The sequence below is a fragment of the Odocoileus virginianus genome, unplaced genomic scaffold (assembly GCF_023699985.2).
Source record: "Odocoileus virginianus isolate 20LAN1187 ecotype Illinois unplaced genomic scaffold, Ovbor_1.2 Unplaced_Scaffold_10, whole genome shotgun sequence".
In the NCBI taxonomy this organism is placed as follows: domain Eukaryota; kingdom Metazoa; phylum Chordata; class Mammalia; order Artiodactyla; family Cervidae; genus Odocoileus; species Odocoileus virginianus.
The window spans coordinates 2,214,165-2,236,224 of NW_027224272.1; positions in this window are offsets into that span (position 1 = coordinate 2,214,165).

Sequence of the window (22,060 nt, forward strand, 5' to 3'; positions counted from 1 at the left end):
GCTCCCTATACTATCTAGAAACTTCCCAGTATCTATTTTACACATGATAGTATATATATGTTAATGACGCTTTCTTAATTCGTCCCACCCTCACCTTCCCCCATAGTGTCCACAAGTCCATTCTCTATGTCGAGTAAAAAAAGATGTGCAACTTGAGAGTTGCGAGTTAAGTTTTAATTGGGGCAAAGTAAGGACTGCAGTCCGGGATAGCTCTGAGACTGCTCCAAACGTCAGTGGGGGAAAGTCAATATATAATGGTTTTCATGAAGGGGAATTCAATACCATGAAGCACTCATTTTACAAAAAGTTTTTTGTTAGTCATGAGGATCTGATGTCACCATGAAGGGATTAGTGCTTCTCTAGATATGAGGAGATGCAAGGATTGAGATCATAAAATCTGTTCCTAAAAACATCCAACTATCTAAAGACCTGGAGCACAGAGTGCCTCACTCCACCCTGAACTCCCTCAGGGGTTGTTGAAGGTCAACAGCTATAGCAGCATGGGGTTCAATCTCCATAGAGGCAGATGGCAAATGCCTTTGTTGTTCAGTCATTGGCAATGCTCTTGGTAAGTGCCAATTTGTAGTTGACATCTACTAGGTTCATCAGTACCATTCTTCTAGATTCCATATATATGTGTTATATGCAATATTTGTTTTTTTTTTGTAACATTCTTCACTCTGCTCTAGGTTCATCCACCTCACTACAACTGACTCAGATTTGTTCCTTTTATGGCTAAGTAATATTCCATTGTATAAATGTACCACAACTTCTTTATCCATTCATCTGTTGATGGACATCTAGGTTGCTTCCATGTCCTGGCTATTGTAAATAGTGCTGCAATGAACACTGGGGTACATGTGTCTTTTAGAATTGTGGTTTTCTCAGGGTATATGCCCAGTAGTGGGATTGCTGGGTCATAAACATGGAACATCCACTGAATTATCAAAAAAGGAAGAGAGTTCCAGAGAAACATCTATTTCTGCTTTATTGTCTATGCCAAAGCCTTTGACTGTGTGGATAACAATAAGCTGTGGAAAATTCTGAAAACTAAGATCATGGCATCTGGTCTCATCACTTCATGGCAAATAGATGGAGAAACAGTGGAAACAGTGGCAGACTTTATTTTTCTGGGCTCCAAAATCACTGCAGATGGTGACTGCAGCCATGAAATTAAAAGACGCTTACTCCTTGGAAGGAAAGTTATGACCAACCTAGACAGCATGTTAAAAAGCAGAGACATTACTTTGCCAACAAAGGTCTGTCTAGTCAAAGCTATGGTTTTTCCAGTGGTCATGTATGGATGTGAGAGCTGGACTGTGAAGAAAGCTGAGTGCTGAAGAATTGATGCTTTTGAACTGTGGTGTTGGAGAAGACTCTTGAGGGTCCCTTGAGACTGCAAGGAGATCCAACCAGTCCATCCTAAAGGAGATCAGTCCTGGGTGTTCATTGGAAGGACTGATGCTGAAGCTGAAACTCCAATACTTTGGCCACCTGATGCGAAGAGCTGACTCATTTGAAAAGACCCTGATGCTGGGAAAGATTGAGGACAGGAGGAGAAGGGGATGACAGAGGATGAGATGGTTGGATGGCATCACCGACTCAATGGACATGGGTTTGGGTGGACTCCAGGAGTTGGTGATGGACAGGGAGGCCTGGTGTGCTGCGGTTCATGGGGTTGCAAAGAGTTGGACACGACTGAGCAACTGAACTGAACTGAAACATGGAACAAGATAGAAAGTCCAGGGACAAACCCACATACTTATGGGCACCTTTGACAAAGGAGGCAAGAATATACAATGGAGAAAAGACAGTCTCTTCAATAAGTGGTGCTGGGAAAACTGGACAGCTATGTGTAAAAGAATGAAATTAGAACACTTCCTAACACCATACACTAAAAATAAACTCAAAATGGATTAAAGACTTAAATGTAAGGCCAGAAACTATAAAGCTCTTAGAGGAAAACATAGGCAGTACACTCTTTGACATAAATTGCAGCAAGATTCTCTCTGACCCACCTCTTAGATTAATGGAAATAAAAATAAAAGTATACAAATGGGACCTAATGAAATTTAAAACCTTTTGTACAGCAAAGGGAACTATACACAAAATGAAAAGACAACCCTCAGAATGGGAGAAAATAATAGAAAACAAAGCAATTGACAAAGGGTTAATCTCCAAAAATAAATAAGCAGCTCATACAGCTCAATATCAGAAAAACAAACAACCCAATCAAAAAATGGACAGAAGACCTAAACAGACATTTCTCCAAAGAAGACATACAGACAGCCAATAAACACATGAAAAGATGCTCAACATTGCTCATTATTAGAGAAATGCAAATCAAAACTACAATGAGGTATCACCTCACACCAGTCAGAATGGCCATCATCAAAAAAATCTACAAACAATAAATGCTGGAGAGGATGTGGAGAAAAGGAAACCTCCTACACTGTTGGTGGGAATGTAAACTGATACAGCCATTATGGAAAACAGTATGGAGATTCCTTTAAAAACTAGGAATAAATCTACCATGTGACCCAGCAATTCACAGATAGAGTGTGGGCCGTCACAGAGGGCGAGTCTGGCAGCCTCGAAATGTGGTGTGGTTAGTTTTTATGGGCTGGATAATTTCATAGGCTAATGAGTAGGAGGATTATTCCAACTATTTTGGGGAAGGGGTGGAGATTTCCAGGAGTTGGCCACCACTCACCTTTTGGTCTTTTGGTGGTGCCTTGGAACTGTGATAGCACCTTTGGGTGTGTCATTTAGCTTGCTGATTGAGGATCAAGGTCTAGTTGAAGTTGACTTGTCTGCCATCTTGGACCCATTTGATTCTAATTGGTTTATGTTGTGTCCTTGGGCTATGTCATTCTTTCAAAAGTTGTGCCCTGCCCCCTTCCCTCCTGTTACAGTTATAAGTGGTGGTTATAGAAATAAATATTAATAAACTCTAAATTGTTTTCTATAATAGAATAAAAAATAGTGTCATTGGGAGAATATGGTTCAACTGATGAGTAGAGGGATTTGGACAATGTCAAGAGGCCAAAGTGCTATTTAAGGCAGTGGATTTGGAAAGAAAAGTCCTGTATCTAGATAATCAGTGGATTTGAAGGATAAGCATATCTAACATACAATTTAAATTTACTTTGATATATCATGTTCATGTATAATTCAATAGAATTATTTAAAAAATAATATCCTGTTTGCTTTTAGCTTCAGGCCTCAAGGAGTAGAGTATGTGTCTCAGTTAGTTTATCCCCTTAGGGTGGAATGAAAGGAACAATCCTGAAACACAGAGTAGAGGATAAGTATTGAAGGCAGTGTACACGTTCAGTAATGGAAATTTCTGTGTCACATGGAAAGGAGATCCCTGAAGTGGGGGGGAATTTATATTTATTTTTTACAGATCCATTGACTGAATTTGTCCAGTCCATTTAAAAGAGAGGTGAGACAGCATTAATTCATCCATGTCAAGAAATATCAGTACTGTGCTAGACTCTAAGAATACTGCATCGAGTAAAATAGATAAAACCCATGCACTTACATATTTACTCATCTGGGGGAAACAGACAGATTATCCTATAAACAGACACAGTTAACAGCTGTGATGAGTGTTATATAGAGTGTAAGTTCAGTTTTGTTAAAGTGTACAGGGAACCTAATTTCAGTTGAAAACACAAGGAAGGCCTCTCTTAGATGTAATCATGCACAGCATGTCTTCAAGGATGAGAAGTCGGGCATGGGAATGGCAGGGGTGGGGGAAGATGGACAAAGGGCCTGAGTTAAGAACTCTGGGTGCCTGAGGGAATGAAAGAAGGTCAGGAGTGAGAAGCACAAATAGGATGTTAGCAGGGCGATGCAGGACAAGGAGTTTGTAGAGGAAGACATAGGTCAGCTCCAAAAGGATGTGAGAGATTGTTTTCAGTCTATAGGGAAATCCTTGAAGAGTTTTGAGGAGGAGGTGACATTATCCAGTTGACATCTTAAGGAGATCATGCTGTAGTTTAGGGAGAATAGATCAAAGAACAGCAGTATATGAGCATTTATATCCACAAATCTAGAAAATGTTATGAAATTGGGGACATATTACACATACTAGATGTAAGAAAATGGACCACCTAATTCACCTAATGGAAAGAATTAGATGTCAGGAAATAGATTCAATTTTCCTAATGAGAGAAGTGTTTGTTAGGAGCATGAGAATTCAAGAAAAAAATTCCTAGTAGGCAATATATACATCAATTTTCTCATGTTGTTGCAGAAACCAGTACTCGAGAAACCAAGCACCACACTCAGAGAGTTGGAGAACTCAGGTTTATTACACCGGCGGGCCCAGAGGAGTTAACACTCCAAGCTCTGAGCCCTGAACAAAGGGGTTACAGAGTTTTTATACACAGACAGGCATGATTAAGCAGGTTTGCAGGGGCTGGGCGATTGCAAAGAGCAGGACAAGGGTGAGTGAGATAAGCTCCAGTTCCTAGTATTGTGAGTCCCCACTTTCTGAGACTACATGACCTACGTGATCCAGACTTTGCAAGGAGCAAGCTGAGTTACAGAGGCAGAAGGAGCAGGAGGTTATGTAAAATTTTAACTTTTCCTCTTCAATGTAAGAATAGGTATCAACTACCTATAATACCTTTTCTCATTTGATTGTCAAATGGAACATCTGCTTCTAATATTCCCATGTATCAAAGTCATGTAAGGTCACTCAGATGCAAGTTCATGGGGGCAAAGCCCAAAACTGCAGGTCTAATCTCTACCGCCTTTGCCTTCACACATTGCCACACGGCTGACTGTGCTACTGCCATGGTGAAGAATGGGGCTCCTAAATTAGAAACTAAATCACCCAGAACACTTTATCTTTAACAAGTGTCCTAGTCACTATGAATCATATAAATCTTTTGTGCAAGGGTCACAGGGATGGTGGACAGACAATATGTGTAGCACTACTGGCCATGGACTGTATAGTCCACGGAGCTGCAAAGAGCTGGACCCAACTGAGTGACGTTCACTTTCACTTTCACTACTGGCATGTAAAACACTATCAGTACCAACCACTTGGTGAATATGATTAACTGTATTGTAGATTCAATAGATACTTTTTAATCAAATTTACACATTTTAAGAAATAATTGAATTGGTTGCACAGATATTATGATAAGGAGGCAATGATAGAGGATCTTATATGCTAAACTTAATTTTACACATTTCAGCAAAAATATACCACATTAACCTCATGCCATAATAATATTCAGAAAATTTTCTACAGCTCTCGTTTGCCTTTTGGTGCAGATCTGCATTTTCCTAACAGCTGGGAGTGTATAAGTTTAAATCTGGCATAAATTCCCCAGTATATTTCCTTCCTCGCAGAACTATTGTGGAGCTTTTACAATTTGAATTATCACATAGTAATTCAGAGGAAGCTATGTAGCAGCCACTGGCTTATTCACACGTGATGACACATGAAGTAGGCTTTATTTTGTATTTCAGGAAATTGAGTGGTCCATTGAATCTTTCTTTTCTGGAGGTTGAAAATGTTAGCTAGAATAAAAGAGATGAAGATAAAGCACAATTGGTCAGACTCCCTACAGGTTTTCATAACATTCATTCCTAATCTTTCAGGGAAAAAAATCTTCAACTTTGCTTTCTAGGAAATAAAAAAATTCTGAATGGGTGATTGATTATCTTGGGCTCCAAAATCACTGCAGATGGTGACTGCAGCCATGAAATTAAGATGCTTGCTCTTTGAAAGGAAAGCTATGACCAACCTAGACAGCATATTAAAAAGCAGAGACATCACTTTGCCAACAAAGGTCCATCTAGTCAAAGCTATGGTTTTTCCAGTAGTCACATATGGATGTGAGAGTTGGACCATAAAGAAGGCTGAGTGCCAAGAGAATTGATGCTTTTTGAACTGTGGTGCTGGAGAAGACTCTTGAGAGTCCCTTGGACAGCAAGGAGATCAAACCAGTCAATCCTAAAGGAAATCAACCCTGGATATTCATTGGAAGGACTGATGCTGAAGCTGAAGCTCCAATACTTTGGCCACCTGATGCGAAGAGCTGACTCATTGGAAAAGACCCTGATGCTGGGAAAGATTGAAGGCAAAAGGAGAAGGGGACAGCAGAGGATGAAATGGTTAGATAGCATCATTGACTCAATGGACATGAATTTGAACAAACTCTGGGAGATAGTGGAGGACAGAGGAGCCTGGTGTGCTGCAGTCCATGGGGTTGCAAAGAGTTGGACACAACTTAGCAACCTAAAAACAACAACAGTGTACTGAATAACAGAAAACAAAGAAATTGTCCTCTCTGAATTTGATAGCTGGAGGGGAGAATGATGGGAGTAGGGGAGGTAGGGAAGCACAGTTAACTAAACAGTATTCATAGCTGCTTCCCTATCCAACTCCTTGCCTGCTTGTTTTGGGGCCACTAGTTGGGCAGATTTGGAGAAATAGCATAGTAAATGATGATGGGGGTGGAGAGATTTGTTCTGCATTGTTAACAGCAGAGGAAGTGGTGAAGACAAAGAATGTATTGGATTGTATTTGAGGAAAAAGAAGATAGGGGCTGGAAGAGACTAGGTTTGGAAGTTTGGTAGAGGGAGGGGAAAGAGATTGATTCTGCTGCCAAGCATGTGATACTGTAATAGAAAGAAATGGAGAAAGGGGGTTTTAACTTGTGTTGATTGTTAAAAGGTATAGCCATGTGTAGCCATTTCTTTAGCAACTCAAGTCTACACATCTACATAAATAAATAGATAGGAAGAGAAATAGATTGAAGGTAGATAGAGATACAGATGTAAGAAAATAGCTATCATTTACTGAGAACCCACTGTGAGTTTAGTTTTTTGATACACTATCTCTAATCTTGACAAAGTAAAATATTGTGGTCATTTTACAGATGAGAGAACTGAGGTTTGGAAATGTTAAAAGGCACACAGCTATTAAATGGACCTACTGAAGATTTTCACCCTTATGGCAGAAAGTGAAGAGGAACTAAAAAGCCTCTTGATGAAAGTGAAAGAGGAAAGTGAAAAAGCTGGCTTAAAGCTCAACATTCAGAAAACTAAGATCATGGCATCTGGTCCCATCACTTCATGGCAAATAGATGGGGAAACAGTGGAAGCAGTGTCAGACTTTATTTTTGGGGGCTCCAAAATCACTGCAGATGGTGATTGCAGCCATGAAATTAAAAGACACTTACTCCTTGGAAGGAAAGTTATGACCAACCTAGATAGCATATTAAAAAGCAGAGATCTTACTTTGCCAACAAAGGTCCGTCTGGTCAAGGCTATGGTTTTTCCAGTGGTCATGTATGGATGTGAGAGCTGGACTGTGAAGAAAGCTGAGTGCCAAAGAATTGATGCTTTTGAACTATGGTGTTGGAGAAAGACTCTTGAGAGTCCCTTGGACTGCAAGGAGATCCAACCAGTCCATCCTAAAGGAGATCAGTCCTGGGTGTTCTTTGGAAGGACTGATGCTGAAGCTGAAACTCCAATACTTTGGCCACCTCATGCGAAGAGTTGACTCATTGGAAAAGACCCTGATGCTGGGAGAGATTGGGGACAGGAGGAGAAGGGGACGACAGAGGATGAGATGGCTGGATGGCATCACTGACTCAATGGACATGAGTTTGAGTAAACTCCGGGAGTTGGTGATGGACAGGGAAGCCTGGCGTGCTGTGATTCATGGGGTCGCAGAGTCGGACACGACTGAGCAACTGAACTGAACTGAACTGAACTGAAGATTTTAACCTGCTATGTGTGAACCCAAAATCTACGAAGTTTTCCCCTCCATCAGGCTGTTTCCCCAGGCATTCTTCTTTCTAAGCAAAGTATTGCAAGCTTTAGGAGAGAAGAATTATTGAGCTGCTTCTTTCATCTTTCTTCTGCCAACATAAATATTTCCTTCCTAAATTTATTTTAAATTGAAACTGGAGAGCTAATATTTATTACATAATAGGACATAATTTAAAGGAACAAACAGATGATTATCTGGTTCAATTGAATTTTATTTGACTTATTTCTTCAGATAGACAGTAAGTCTAGTGGGGGTGACAGAACACACATAGAAATATAGATTCATTGGTTTGTGATACTGATCTATAATAGGCATTCTCCCTCTCTCCACACACATTGCAAGCAAATTTGCGTTCTCCTCAAAAACCCAAAGATTCATACAAAAATGAGAAAAATAAAAACCAATACTAAAGGCCCAGTTCTCCAAATAAAACAGGAATATCATAGAAACACAAGGCAGAACGGGTTCATTGATCATTTGCCTACCTGGAATACTGTCAGCAATATTCAGGTTCAGCCCTCTTTTTCTTATCAGAATGTTTGTCTGGCAATGTTCTTACAGATTATCTATTTCTGCTGAATAACTTGCAGCAGGGCTGCTAATCAAGAGAGAAAAGAAGCTGCCTTTGGTGATGAAAATTGCTTTCTAGTGACTGATTGTGCTAATCAATCTTCTACAAGGGAAATCAGGAGTAAAAGATGGCCAATAATTGCAAAATACTGCTGCGCACATGAAGAAAAATAACTGATGCACAAAGCACAGAAAAGCAACTCTCGAGAAAATGTTGCGGAGTTGGTTATTTAAATTATATATGTATACGTTGGAAAGCGGTTTTTCACACTTTAACACCTAAATGTTATTTTTAACATGTAGGTAAGGACTATGTCTACTTTACTCTTGCACTGTAGTATTTGATGATACTTCATTATTTGAGAGCTATCTGGGATTTCTCATTAGAAATCTGAAAACACTGAAAGGTATAAAAATTATCAAGATTGTTGATGCACAGATTACATTTAGCTTCTGATCATAACTTTCTGTATATGATAATCACAAATGAATTAATAGCAGAAAATATTTCTAATGATCCTCAGCTGTCAATGTGCCTCAAGTAATGATCCATAGTGCTTCAGTCTTTTTGTTTAGAGTTTGCTTACAAGTTCATTGTGACCTTAACAACTGTGAGATTCAATGTAATGTTGACTCTGTAGCAAGTTTTGTGCAGACATTGTAAAGTAGAAAATAAAACTAATACTCTTTCCATTTTAAAAAGTATGAATGTTTTTTCAATCTTTTGTGCATTTAAACCAATTTTTCAGGACTTTATGTAACTTAGGAGCCAGCTACATTAGAGATCTGGAACCATATACATGAGTAAAATATGTGAGATAATGCCTGAAATTTCAGAAATCAATTTTGACTTCTTAGAAGTACATACCATGTTTCTTCAATCCTGAGAGAGCATCAGTATTTGTAAGATTCACTGAAACAATTAAGGAATAAATATGTCACAAATTAAATTATGACATATTGCATTAATGAAAGTCCTACATGACACATGATCTGGTCACACCAGCTTCTTTTTGCTTTGAAATTTTCTTCTATTTCCAAGTGATTTGGAATTTTCTCCTGCTTGAAGTATCAGGCAATTTCAAAACAAAGTAACAAAACCTAAAACAGTAAAATCTCTATAATGGGAATCCCTCTATGGTATCATGAAACCTTTTTTGTATTTCTTTGCATGAAATCATGAATCTATAACCACTCCTCCGATGATAAGGCTTCCCTGATGGGTCAGATGGTAAAGAATCTGCCTGAAATATGGGAGACCAGGGTTCAATCCCTAGGTCTGGAAGATTCCCTAGAGAAGGAAATGGCAACTTACTCCAGTATTTTTGCCTGGAGAATTCCATGGACAGAGAAGCCTGGTGGGCTACAGTCCGTGGGGTCACAAAGAGTCAGACATAACTGAGTGACTAACATTTTCACTTTCACTTTGATGATAAATATCTGCTTTAATAGCATCAAATTTGTGCCCTACTGCTGTATTTTTAAGGCCAAATAATTCTATATTTCAAACCAAATGATACTGATAATTTTGTAATGTAATGAAACTCAACATGTTTAGTAACATAACTCAACTGAAATGATGTTAAAAGCTACAACCAAGAGTGGATATGTACAGGCAATGATAAGTAGACATAACTGCTAGCTGGACACTGACAGTTGCAAGAATCCAGACACATCCTGATTTCAGAGAAGTTAAATATAAAAAAAAATATATCTTAGAATTGATATGATACAGTAATATATTGCAAGGTGAAACTTTAGAGATGAAGATGTCCAATTCCTTCATTTTTCATAGTAGCTCTGTCACACTGCAGCCTGCAGACCTACAAGGCCTGTATTTGCCCAGCTTCAAGACCAAACAAAAGTCTGGAGTCCCTGACAGAGACATCATTAGTTTAATGCATGGGTGAGCTTACACGTCTGAAGCAAGGTCCTAGAGCAACACCCCACCATATGAGGCAGATGGCAGGCAGGACATGGCTGCTATCTTCCCTCCTGGAGTTGGGGGTTGGGAGGTGGCCAGTGATAGGGAGAATTGACATCACATTGTCTCATCAGTTACCAGGGAAACCTGTAGAGGGGCATGCTCCTCACTGTCCCTTTGATAAGAACAATCAGTAACCTGTGGGTGGAGTATAGATGAAGCAGGCACTGGTTGGGCAGGAGATGTACAGAGAGCAAGATAACAGCCGTCTTGAGTGGCCTGGCCGTATAAGCTCCATAATGCTCAATGAATTAAGAAAAGCTGTCCCAGATGGTGGTAAAATCTAGACAAGAATCCTAATTTTTAGGACAACAACTTATCCAATTTTGGTGATCTACAGTTTTTGAATGATTTATTACTTTATGATTTTCTCACTAACTTGTGTTTAAAGCTGTTATTTGATTGAGGACAGATTTAACTCATCATTCTCTTAACTACTGGTTATTGAACAAGATGCATAGGATGCTTCTATAGATTACTAAGTCAATCTACTGACAATATAAACTGTTAATCCATTATGTAATTTCAATATCTTATTTAGTTTCTAGTAACTAAAATATAAAATTATTATAATTGATTAATCTTCCTAAAATAATACTTTCAATCTGTGAAATTAAATAACTTCCTTTTGTTTGCTGCATCATTTCTAGATTTCCCCATCCAGTTTTTAAGACCTTTCATAATTTAGCCTCATCTCAACTACTCAATTTGGTTTCTCTCCTCTTAAAACCATTTATCCTGCTTTTTGCTTGCCACTTTTACTACTAATAAAATGCCTGGAAAATTATCATTTAATCTCAGTTTTAATTACTGACCATGGAATCATCTGAAAGTTAGGTAATTTATTGTATTAATTGGCTTTGGCTACTAGCATACAATGTACCCCATATCTGGGCTTGACTGTTAACTCACTTTTCAATACATTTCACAGAACCAGAAAAATAGGATCTGGAGTCAACATACCATTGGCTATGAGCAGTCATAGCTTTAACAGTCCTTATCTGTTAAACAGTCCTTTATCTGGCTTCAACAGTCCTTTTCAAAACTGACTTTAGCGGTGTGCGGTAAACCCTGTCACACATCAGGTATATGAGAAGGCATTCGCAAGAAGAATATCACCTTTTCTATTCTTTTCTCATGACAATATATCTCTGTCAGTAATGAAGCGTCTTCCTAAATCAAGAAACCAAATTTAAAAATGATTAAATCAGGCATCACTGAATACATTAAAATTATTACCATATAACAGATGGTTGATACTGACTTCTGGTTTTTATGTCTCTCACATATCTAATCTGTCAAAAAAAAATAGTGCTCAAAATATTGAAGGACTGACTTTATATGAAAATAAGAAACTAAACAAACTTACCAGTACCTAAGTATGTTTGTCATCATTCAGAAAGTATTCTGAATCAGTATAAGTATGTTTAGCTATGGATCAAAGGACTAAGAAAGAATTACATGTTGTTTGAGTTGGTTTGTGATAGGTGGTAATTTCATTTCAACTTTTCTCTTCTTCTCTAACTTAAGAGACTGAAGTTCTAAGAACATCTTTAACCTGAAAGCCATGATCATTCTACATAAAGATTAGCCAACAAACACCAGCATCAAACTTTTGAAACCCAAATTCAATGAAATATTCTAGAAAACTTTCAGAGAGAAATGATATGTTACTTATGGGGAAAACAATTTAACTCACAGCATACTTTTCCTCATAAATGGTAGAGGCCAGAAAGAAGTGGCACAACATCTTTCAGGCATAAAAAGAAAAGAATTGCCAACTCAAAATTCATTATCCCATGACAACATACTTCAGGAAGGAAAGGGAAATAAAGACATTCTCTGATGAAAGAAAATCAGGAGAAATTTTTGCTAGCACACCTATCCTAAAGGAATGGCTAAAGAAAGCTCTCTAAAAATAAAGGGAATTTTAAAAAAAGAATCTGGAACATCGGGAAGGAAGAAGAAGTAACAATCAAAAGAGAAAAGGCATGGGTAAATATAATAGATTTTACCTCTTTTCTTGAGTTTCTAAATTATGTGTGGGGGTCATAGCAAAAACTATGACTGTCTTTTATGGTACTCAGCATATAATGGAAATGCATCCATTATACAGGATGTGAGTAAAAAAATGTTCAGAAAGAGGCAACATTTCTATACCTGACTCTAACTGGTAAAACGTCAGCACCAATAGGCTGATGTTATTTCTATATAATGTTATACATAGAGTAACAACAACAGAAAGCTATAAAAAGAGAAAGACTCAAAACACTATAGACTAGTGAAAATAGAGTTCTAAAAATGTTCAAGCATACAAGAGGAAGGCAAGCAAATGAAGCTAATGAAAACAGAAATAAACAAACAGAAAACAAGAAAGAAAATGTCAGTCTTAAGCCTTAACATTTCAGTAATTGTATTAAATATAAATTGTCTAATTATATTAATTAAAAGATAGAGATAGAAAAAAGGATTAGTCAACAACACATATATGAACTGTTGATCACATTTCTATTTCAAATAAAATTATGCCATCCTACTTAATGAAAGATATTGAAATTCAATCATCACATTTTACATAGTAAACATATACACCTTATATATATGTAGTGCCATATAAATATGAGATTTCAGATTTATTGTGAAGATAAGCTTTACAAATTCAGGTTTAATAAATTAAATATCAGAAAATAAATTAGATATTCAAAAACAGATCCCTTAATTAACATGGTGGAATAAAAATGACCACTAGAAATTGTGGTTCAAGCAATTTCTCAGTATACATCAAAAATAAACCATATATTAACTTTTTTTAAGTTTTAGTTACATATTTTTTATTAGAGCTATACCAAGTTTTATGATACAACTAATGTGGCCCTAATTGAAATCTGTACATATTACATGTAGCTATTAATATATATTTATTCATCTATATATTAATATTTAGAAGGTATACCTCTAAATATAAAATGAGAACAGTGACTGGTATAAGCCATGGCATTATGAAATACTATTCTGATACATTAAAATGGGATTACTTTGGTGTTTTAGTATGTTCATTGTATGTTATTGTTCTTTTTTTCTAATACAGAGCATTCATATTTTCTGGAAGATTTTTTTCATAATACAATATGAAAATATTCCATTATGCCTACTGATTTAAAAAAACTATCTACTAATAGGCCAGGATATTTGCTAATTGCATGACAGTTGTCAAATATGTATTCTTTGATCACTTTGGTTACCATAAAAAAATCTATGGTCATATCTATAGAACCAATAGATCCTTATTCTGACAAAGCTATGCAACTTATGCCTGCAGTAGGTATAATAATTGGTAATAGGATTGTTTTTAGAATGAAATGCAATAATGTATTAAAGTACCTAGTGTACTGAGTAGAAATTAGTAAGCATTCAATAATAATAGCTAAATCTGTCATAATAAAAACATATTATGTTGTATGCTTCTACTGACATATCAGCAAATATATGCATCTTAATACTTATGACAAAATTAGTTAAATAATGTTAAACCAAGAATTGAGGACTATTACATCTAATTGGAAGCATGCAGACCTTATGCTTACAGATACATCAAAATTCCATGCATATTTCACCAATCAATTGGTTCTGTGCCCATCTGAAAGCAGGCAGATTCTTTACCAAGTGAGCTATCAAGGAAGCCCATTTCAAATAATAGCTTTTCCAATTCACAGATTTCTATTCAAGGAACTAAATTTACAGTTCTGTTAATCCAGAATTAATGTATTATAAATCTCACTTCACCTCTCCATACTTCCAACTTATTTTTCCAGCCATGTCTGCAATCTTAGAAAAAAAACAATTAGGTTAGGGAAGAAAACTTTGATCTTTTTGTTAAAATGAAACTTCCAATAATACTAAAGTAAGAATTTCTTAGAGGACAATCATCACTGTATATCAAAGCTCCAAAATACTTCCTGAAATTTATTTTCTCTTTGTGTTTCTTGCTAGTTACTATGCATGTGTGCATGCTAAGTCGCTTCAGTCATGTCCGACTTCTGCGATCCTATAGGCTGTAGTAGCCCGCCAGGCTCCTCTGTCCATGGAATTCTCCAGGCAAGAATACTGGAGTGGGCTGCCATGTCCTCCTCCAGGGGATCTTCCCAAGTGAGGGATCAACGCCATGTCTCTTACATCTCTTATATCTCCTGCACTGGCAGCCGGGTTCTTTACCACTAGCATCACCTGGGAAGCCCTGCTAGATACTATAGAGACTACCATATCGGCCAGGGGTGGAAATGGAGATTGGAAGGCAGACAAACAGAAACTCCCTAAGAGCCACAATACTCATCTCTGAATATCTTACAGCATTGTTGTCTTTATTAAAGGTTAATATAATGGCTTCAATTTGTCATAGCTTGTTCATGAAGCAAAATCTCTCATGTCTTTCATGAAAAAGAGTTTATACATGATTCTAGATTTTTGGAGGCCTAAATTCAACAAAGCAAAGTCCAAAATGAGGTTCTTCTCTGGCTCAAATTTGACTTTGCTTCTAGGTTCTACTTTCTTGTCTAGAGATTTAACTCTTCCCAAGCATTAACACAAGAAAAGCCCACTTTCTGAAAGAAGACTGCAAGAAAACTTTACCTGACTTTGTCATACTTGAAACTTTGTCATACTCAAAAATGTACAATAGATTCACACCTACCATATCAGGTATGGTTTCATAACACAGTATTCTCCATCCCCTCAAAAATCAAAGTCCTGATTTTATTTGCCAGCCATTCTGGTGTATTAGGATTAGCAGACTAAAAGAATGGTCAAATTACTGTAATTATGTCAAATTATTTTAAATCCATTTACTAAGGAGAACCACTATTGTGACTCTTTTTCAGTTTTGGAGGACTCCCTTTGGCCACCTGATGCAAAGAGTGGACTCATTGGAAAAGACCCTGATGCTGGGAAAGATTGAGGGCAAGAGAAGGGGGCAACAGAGGATGAGATGGTTGGATGGCATCACTGACTCAGTGGATGTGAGTTTGAGCAAACTCTGGGAGCATAGTGAGTGAAGGACAGGGAAGCCTGGCATGCTGTAGTTCATGGGGTCGCAAAGAGTCGGACACAACTTAGCAACTGAACAACAACAACACAATGTCAGTTACTGATTCTGTTTGGAAATACCAAATTATTTTGATGCTATCAGGACTTATTAATTTGAATATTTCCAACTTAACTGATCATCACCAGAAGATGGCATAAATATACTAAATAAGAACATGAATATTTAGAGACACTTTCCTTACTGAGGGACACAAATAATGTTCTAAAATTATACTGCACAATCCAATTTTAATTTGTTTCCTTATATTCTCACACAGTTCTTCTTTACTGTAGAGACTGGGTGTCTTATAAAAATGCAAACATATTCTTTTCATCTACATTAATATCAATAACCAGAATTTTTAAAAGGCAGAAATCTGTTTCAGTCTAGAGTCATATCTGGAAAAAATAAAATCTTTACTTCAGTTGATATTTTTCAATATGAAATACCTATTTTTCTTGTCACTTTAAAGGAAATAAACATTGATAAATGTTATTAACATTTAATGAATGATTAATAGCATTGCCTTTTCCATAATAATTTGTTATAAGAAGTGTTTTATCACGATCAAGAGACATGTAAATAATTCTATGCATTGCCATTTATAAATGCTTTATAACAGTTTGATAGAACATTATTTAGAACCTGTTTCAAATATGAAAATGGTAAAAAACAAGCCTTCTAATGCCTGAATCTTTAAAGTCTGTGTTCTCATTAATCAAGTTTCTTAAATCATTCCTAAATGTTACCTCAATTCAAAATGCAACTTCCATTTCTTATTCAGATGATTTGCCCTCAAGTAGGAATAGAACAAATCTACAGCACTCAAGCCAGAGTGAGCAGTAGGCCAAGGTGTAGTGGTAACAAAAGTCCTGGAGCATTACCTGCCACTGAAGCTTAGGATGTTCTGGTACTAATTTTAGATAGATTTTAAGAGATATAGTAGGAAGGAGTTTATAACAGATTTGCACATAAACCTTTCAAGCTAATTTACTGACATTAAACCTAACTTAGAAAGCAATGTCACCTTTCATTGGAAAATGGGACATTTCCAACCATATGTGGCATTTTTCTCCTCTCAGGCCTCTTAATAGAAATTTAATCTTAATTCGGCCCTTGAAGATCCGTTGTACATATAAGCCTTCCAGAAACTGGATGAGAAGGAAACTTTTCCCTGGTCTCTCCTGAGGGTAAGAAGTAAAGCAGTCACAGATCACTTGGGGGGTTGGAGGTGGAGGGTGGTGTGAGGGGATTGCTTAGAGGTTTATTACTCCTTAGCCATGGTCAGAAATGAGTTTTAAGGAATTTAAGAATACTTTGATAGTACCTCTTCTCCTTCATGCCTTTCATCTGCTTCTTTGAGGGACTAAGTCATTGGTTAAATTCTTGAGCATGTGTAATCAGCAATACCACACTCATGTTAAAAAAATATATATATATATATATGTTATATATATATTCAAGTAAAATAAACAAACCAAAGAAAGGAAATTAATAAGGAAACTCCTACAGTATTATGTGTCTGTGTATGTATATGTATTAGTCGCTCAGTCATGTCCGACTCTTTGCAACCCCATGGACTGTAGCTGGCCAGGCTCCTCTGTCCATGGAATTCTCCAGGCAAGAATACTGGAGTGGGTTGCCATGCCCTTCTCCAGGGGATCTTCCCAATCCAGGGATCGAACCCAGGTCTCCTGCATTGCAGGCAGACTCTTTACCGTCTGAGCCACCAGGGAAGTTCCTACCATACTATACAGAACACTAACCCAAAATTTGACAAAAGGAATTCCACATGTAAAAGGATATATTTAATACTGTAGTTAATATTTTGTAAACAGGAGAAAGCTGTCTACCGTTTCTACTTCTTGTGCCTTCTCCCTTGGTTTTCTCTTTAGCATTAATCTTTCTCTCTTCACCACCCTCCTCTCTACTCAGATCTACCCTTCCTGCCTCCAGCTCCTCTTCTCTCCTTTGTATCTACAGAATCTTTTTCCTAAATATAACTTTGATCATAACACTCCTTCAAGGACCTGCCCTTCCTTACATTAGCATATCTGACCCAAGACTCTCAGAACACATTTGTCTGTGGACATGTCACATGCTGTTTGATGAAAAGAGGAATCTTTGATCAAATACACTTGAGAAATTCAGGGTAAACAGAGTAAAGTCCATTTCTCTACTTATCATAATCTTTGATACCCCCAAAACTTACTGTGAATTTTTAAGTTAGAACTAAGATATGAAAAGGGAAAGTGTTAGTCACTCAGTCATGTCCAATTCTTTGCGACCCCATGGACTGTAGCCCACAAGGCTCCTCTGTCTATGGAATTCTCCAGGCAGGAATACTGGAGTGGGTTGCCATTTCCTTCTCCAGGGGATCTCCCTGACCCAGGGATTGAACCCTTCTCTTGCATTGCAGGCAGATTCTTTACCATCTGAGCCACCAGGAAAGCCCAAGATATGAAATACTTCCAAAATTTATTGGTCCATCAGAATGCATTTTTACAGAACATCATCTTCCAACATCTCAAAGGAGACTTAAGAATCCTTTTGAGATACTAGTCGACAGTATAATGAATCAATTATAAATGTGATGTTCCTTGAACTTCACAATAGGGCCTTGTGCTAGTTTACCAGAGCTGCCATAACACAGTGTGATAAATTGGGTGGCTTAAAACAACAGCTCTTAATGCTTGAAGTTCAAAATCAAGGTGTCAGCAGGGCCATGCTTTCTCCTAAGTCTCTAGAGGAGGACTCTTTCTATACCTCTTCTTGATTGCTGGAGTTTGCCAGAATTTCTTGACATTTCTCACCTTGTAGCTGCATAACTGCAATCATAGTTGTTTTATATGACTCACAAACATAACATACTTAAGAGAAAGCATGACTTCTTATATTTCCTTCTACTTCATAGCATAAAATAACTGAAAATATTTTATCAAGCATGTCCACTGTTATTAAATTTGTGATTTGTAGCTATCTGTAAAGGTGCTGTCTAATATTGTCTACTCAAACAGTTCTTTTTCCTGAATCTTCTGCTATATTCATCACACTGTGCTGTTGACATCCTCCTGCATAATGAACCTGGAGGCAAATATTTCCAATATTTTCTAATGCGGAAGAATAAGTCTATAAATTGATTTCTTTGAGAGAAGAAATATTTTAAAAATAAAGTGTCTGGTACTCAAAGGGTCAGTTCAGAGTTTGTTTTTTGTTCAAACCATAACATCTCTCTGCTCTTGGAACTTGACTCTTGGCAGAAAAATAGGTTTAAAATGTTCTTTTGGGAGTCAGAGAGAAGGAACCAGAAAGGGCTGATGCTGATGTTTGCAACAAACTTTGAAGAATTTGGTAAACGTTCCATTTATCCTAAGCTAACCTTTTGACAATCTTGGTGGAGAATCCCTTTATAATAATGGATTCTGAAGGTATATGTATTTGTCTAGGCCTGGCCCCATAACATGGACAAAAACGAAGCCTCTACTTAGTCACTTTGCTACATGCACATACACATTCATAAATATATACACATATCACACACATTTTAATAAATATGCACAAATAGACACACAGACATTCATAAATACATGCACATTCTTAAACACACACATACAGACATGCATGCACACACTAAAATGATCCACTAATCCTTATATATCTTGAATATTCCTAATTTTACAGGTAAAATGGAGAAAGAAATGTCCAGGATGGTTTCAGCATGAAATTTATAATGAGTTTCTACTGTCTCACCAATGAGATAAGGAACAGGATGAAATAATGGCAGTTAATTTGTTTATCAGGAGTAAAGCTAGTAGCTCAGTCAGTAAAGAATCTGCCTGCAATGCAGGAGACCCAGGTTTGATTCCTGGGTCAGGAAGATCCCCTGGAAAAGGAAATGACAAGCCACTCCAATATTCTTGCCTAGAGAATCACACGGACAGAGGAGCCTGGCAGGCTACAGTCAACGGGGTTGCAAGAGTCCAACTGGATTTAGCGACTAAACCACCAATTTGCTTATAAATAGCCTGAGGGAAGCTCCAGACCTCAGCTCCCGCAACAAGTATTGTTTTAAAAGAATGCATGCCATAGCCTCTCCCCATTTAATCTATGTGAACCACACCTGGCATTCATTTAGTTTCTTAAATGCGGTACCTTCTTTCTTTGAGATTCAAAACTTGGTCACTGATGTGTCTTTCTGTCACCTAGATAATTGGTGCTCTTCTTCCAAATTCCAGGGTAAATAGCCCTTCCTTATGGGAACTTTGACTAGAACAGCACTAGGTGAGCTCCTCCTTTGACAGACAGTCTTTTGTAACCTTGAGTATAGTTCTTTTCTGTGCTACCCTGGTGGCTCAGGGGTAAAGAATCCTCCTGCCAATGAAAGAGATGCAGGTTTGATTCCTGGGTTGGGATGATTCCCTGGAGTAGGAAATGGCAACCCACTCCAATATTCTTGCCTGAGAAATTCCATGGACAGAAGAGCCTACTGACCTACAGTCCATGGGGTCAGACACGACTTAGCAACAACAACAACAACAACAAATATTTCTTTTATTATGCTATTCAAAGTTACAATTATACATTTATTTGTGTGATTATTTAATGAAAGTTTGTGTCTCAAGAAAGCAAAGGTTATCGAATTTGTATAACATTTTCTCCCCTATACCTAACAGAGTGACTGGCACACATACAGCAGATGAACAATAAATACTTGTTGATTTGACAGGAGGTCATCTCTGTAAGGGAGAAGGAAATGGCAATCCACTCCAGTGTTCTTGCCTGGAGAATCCCAGGGACGGGAGAGCCTGGTGGGCTGCTGTCTATGCGGTCGCACAGAGTCGGACACGACTGAAGTGACTTAGCATCTCTGTAAGATCAGAAAGCACAAAGCATCACTGCCTTGTATCAAAAAAGATGAGCTAAATATGGCTCAAACTGTGAAGGAAACGTATTGGTTTACAAAGCTGGAAGGTCCTGATGTGGAATGAATTTCAAGGATGGTTTGACTCAGTAGATCAATGTGTTCTTCAAGAGCCCTGATCGTTTTCATCTCTCTCCTTCTGCAGCATCATCTTAGACCTGGTTTCCATCTGCACCAGTGGCTGTGGCCAAATAGGATGGAGTATGTTGACTGAACTAAGTTGATATAGGCTTACCTCTTGGTACCAATGGTTTCATAAACAGGTTGATGTGTGAAGGAATATCTCAGTAGTCTGAAGAAAAGGAAGAGATGAATGGATATTGAATAGGCATTGCATAGAATAAAATGTGCCATACTGTTGCTATGTAACTATGCAGTACATACTGGATACAGCTTATTAAGAGTATTACAGAAAAGTGATAATGAATCTCATGGAGTGTTATGGATTCAATTGTGTCTCCCTCCTCCAAAATTATATGTTGAAGCCTTAACCCTCCAGTAACTCAGAATGTGATTGTGTTTGGAGATAAGGTCTTTAAAAAGGTGATTAAGTGGGGCCATTAGCGCAGGTTCTGATCCAATATGACTAATGTCCTTATAAGAAGAGATTAGGACACAAACAACACAGATGGGGGGATAACCATGTGAATTCACAGGAAGAAGGTGTCCATCTGGAAACCAAGGAGTGAGGGCTCAGAATAAACAAATCCACTGACACCTTGGACTAGCCTCCAGAATTGTGAGAAAATACATTTCTGTCATTTCAGCCACCCAGTCTGTGGATTTTGTTACAGCAGCCCTAGAAAACTAAAGCATGAAGATAACATAATTTCCAAATTAATTAGACAACTATGTAGAACTTAACAGAAGTACAGTGATGGCATAGGTAACACAGAGCTCATTTAAGGCTCATTTACATGGCTTTTCACTGAATTCAACTTTCTTCCATCACGTACAGCTTCCTATGATACTCTTGTGCAAGTAAATTCCTGTCAGGGTTTAAAAATCCTCAAATTCTGGCTTTTTTATACTCAGGCTTTTATATTACTGCTCTTTTATAATCACACTTACCTCATCTTCCTAGAAGACTTAATGTAAGAGTCTATATGTTTCTATTTAAAAAGTGGTTATAAATACTAGATATTTTGTCCCTTGAACATAACTGAACAAGAGCATGTTTACATTACTTATTCAGCAAGAGAAACTAAGGTCTGCCTAAAGAGGTCTCCCTAAAAAATACCCATGACTCAGCATCCCGGAATTCTGGAAAGCCATTAGTCCCACTGTCTAACTCCAAAGATTGTTGTCATAAATCCTTCTCCTCAGCAGATGTTCACACTTCAATAATGTGACTGTTAGTAAATGTGAAGTGAGTATTGACATTTTGCAACAGTTGGAGAATGACAGACAAATTCAGGGCCCAGCAAAATTCAAGGCCATACATCTACATAGACACCATAAGGGTTAATACAGAGACCTTTAGATCAGAAGAGGAAACAATTACAACATAAACCTACTAGCCCTTGAAAAAGTTGAAACTCAAATCCTCTGCTTTCCTTCTCTTAATTTAGGATTGCTATACCAGACATGAACATTGGGCCATAAATTCAGCTGTACTAGAACTGCAGATTTATGTATTTCTTTAGAGTTCATTTAATTCCTGTAATGATCTTCCATACCAGGGCCATGCTGGTTAGA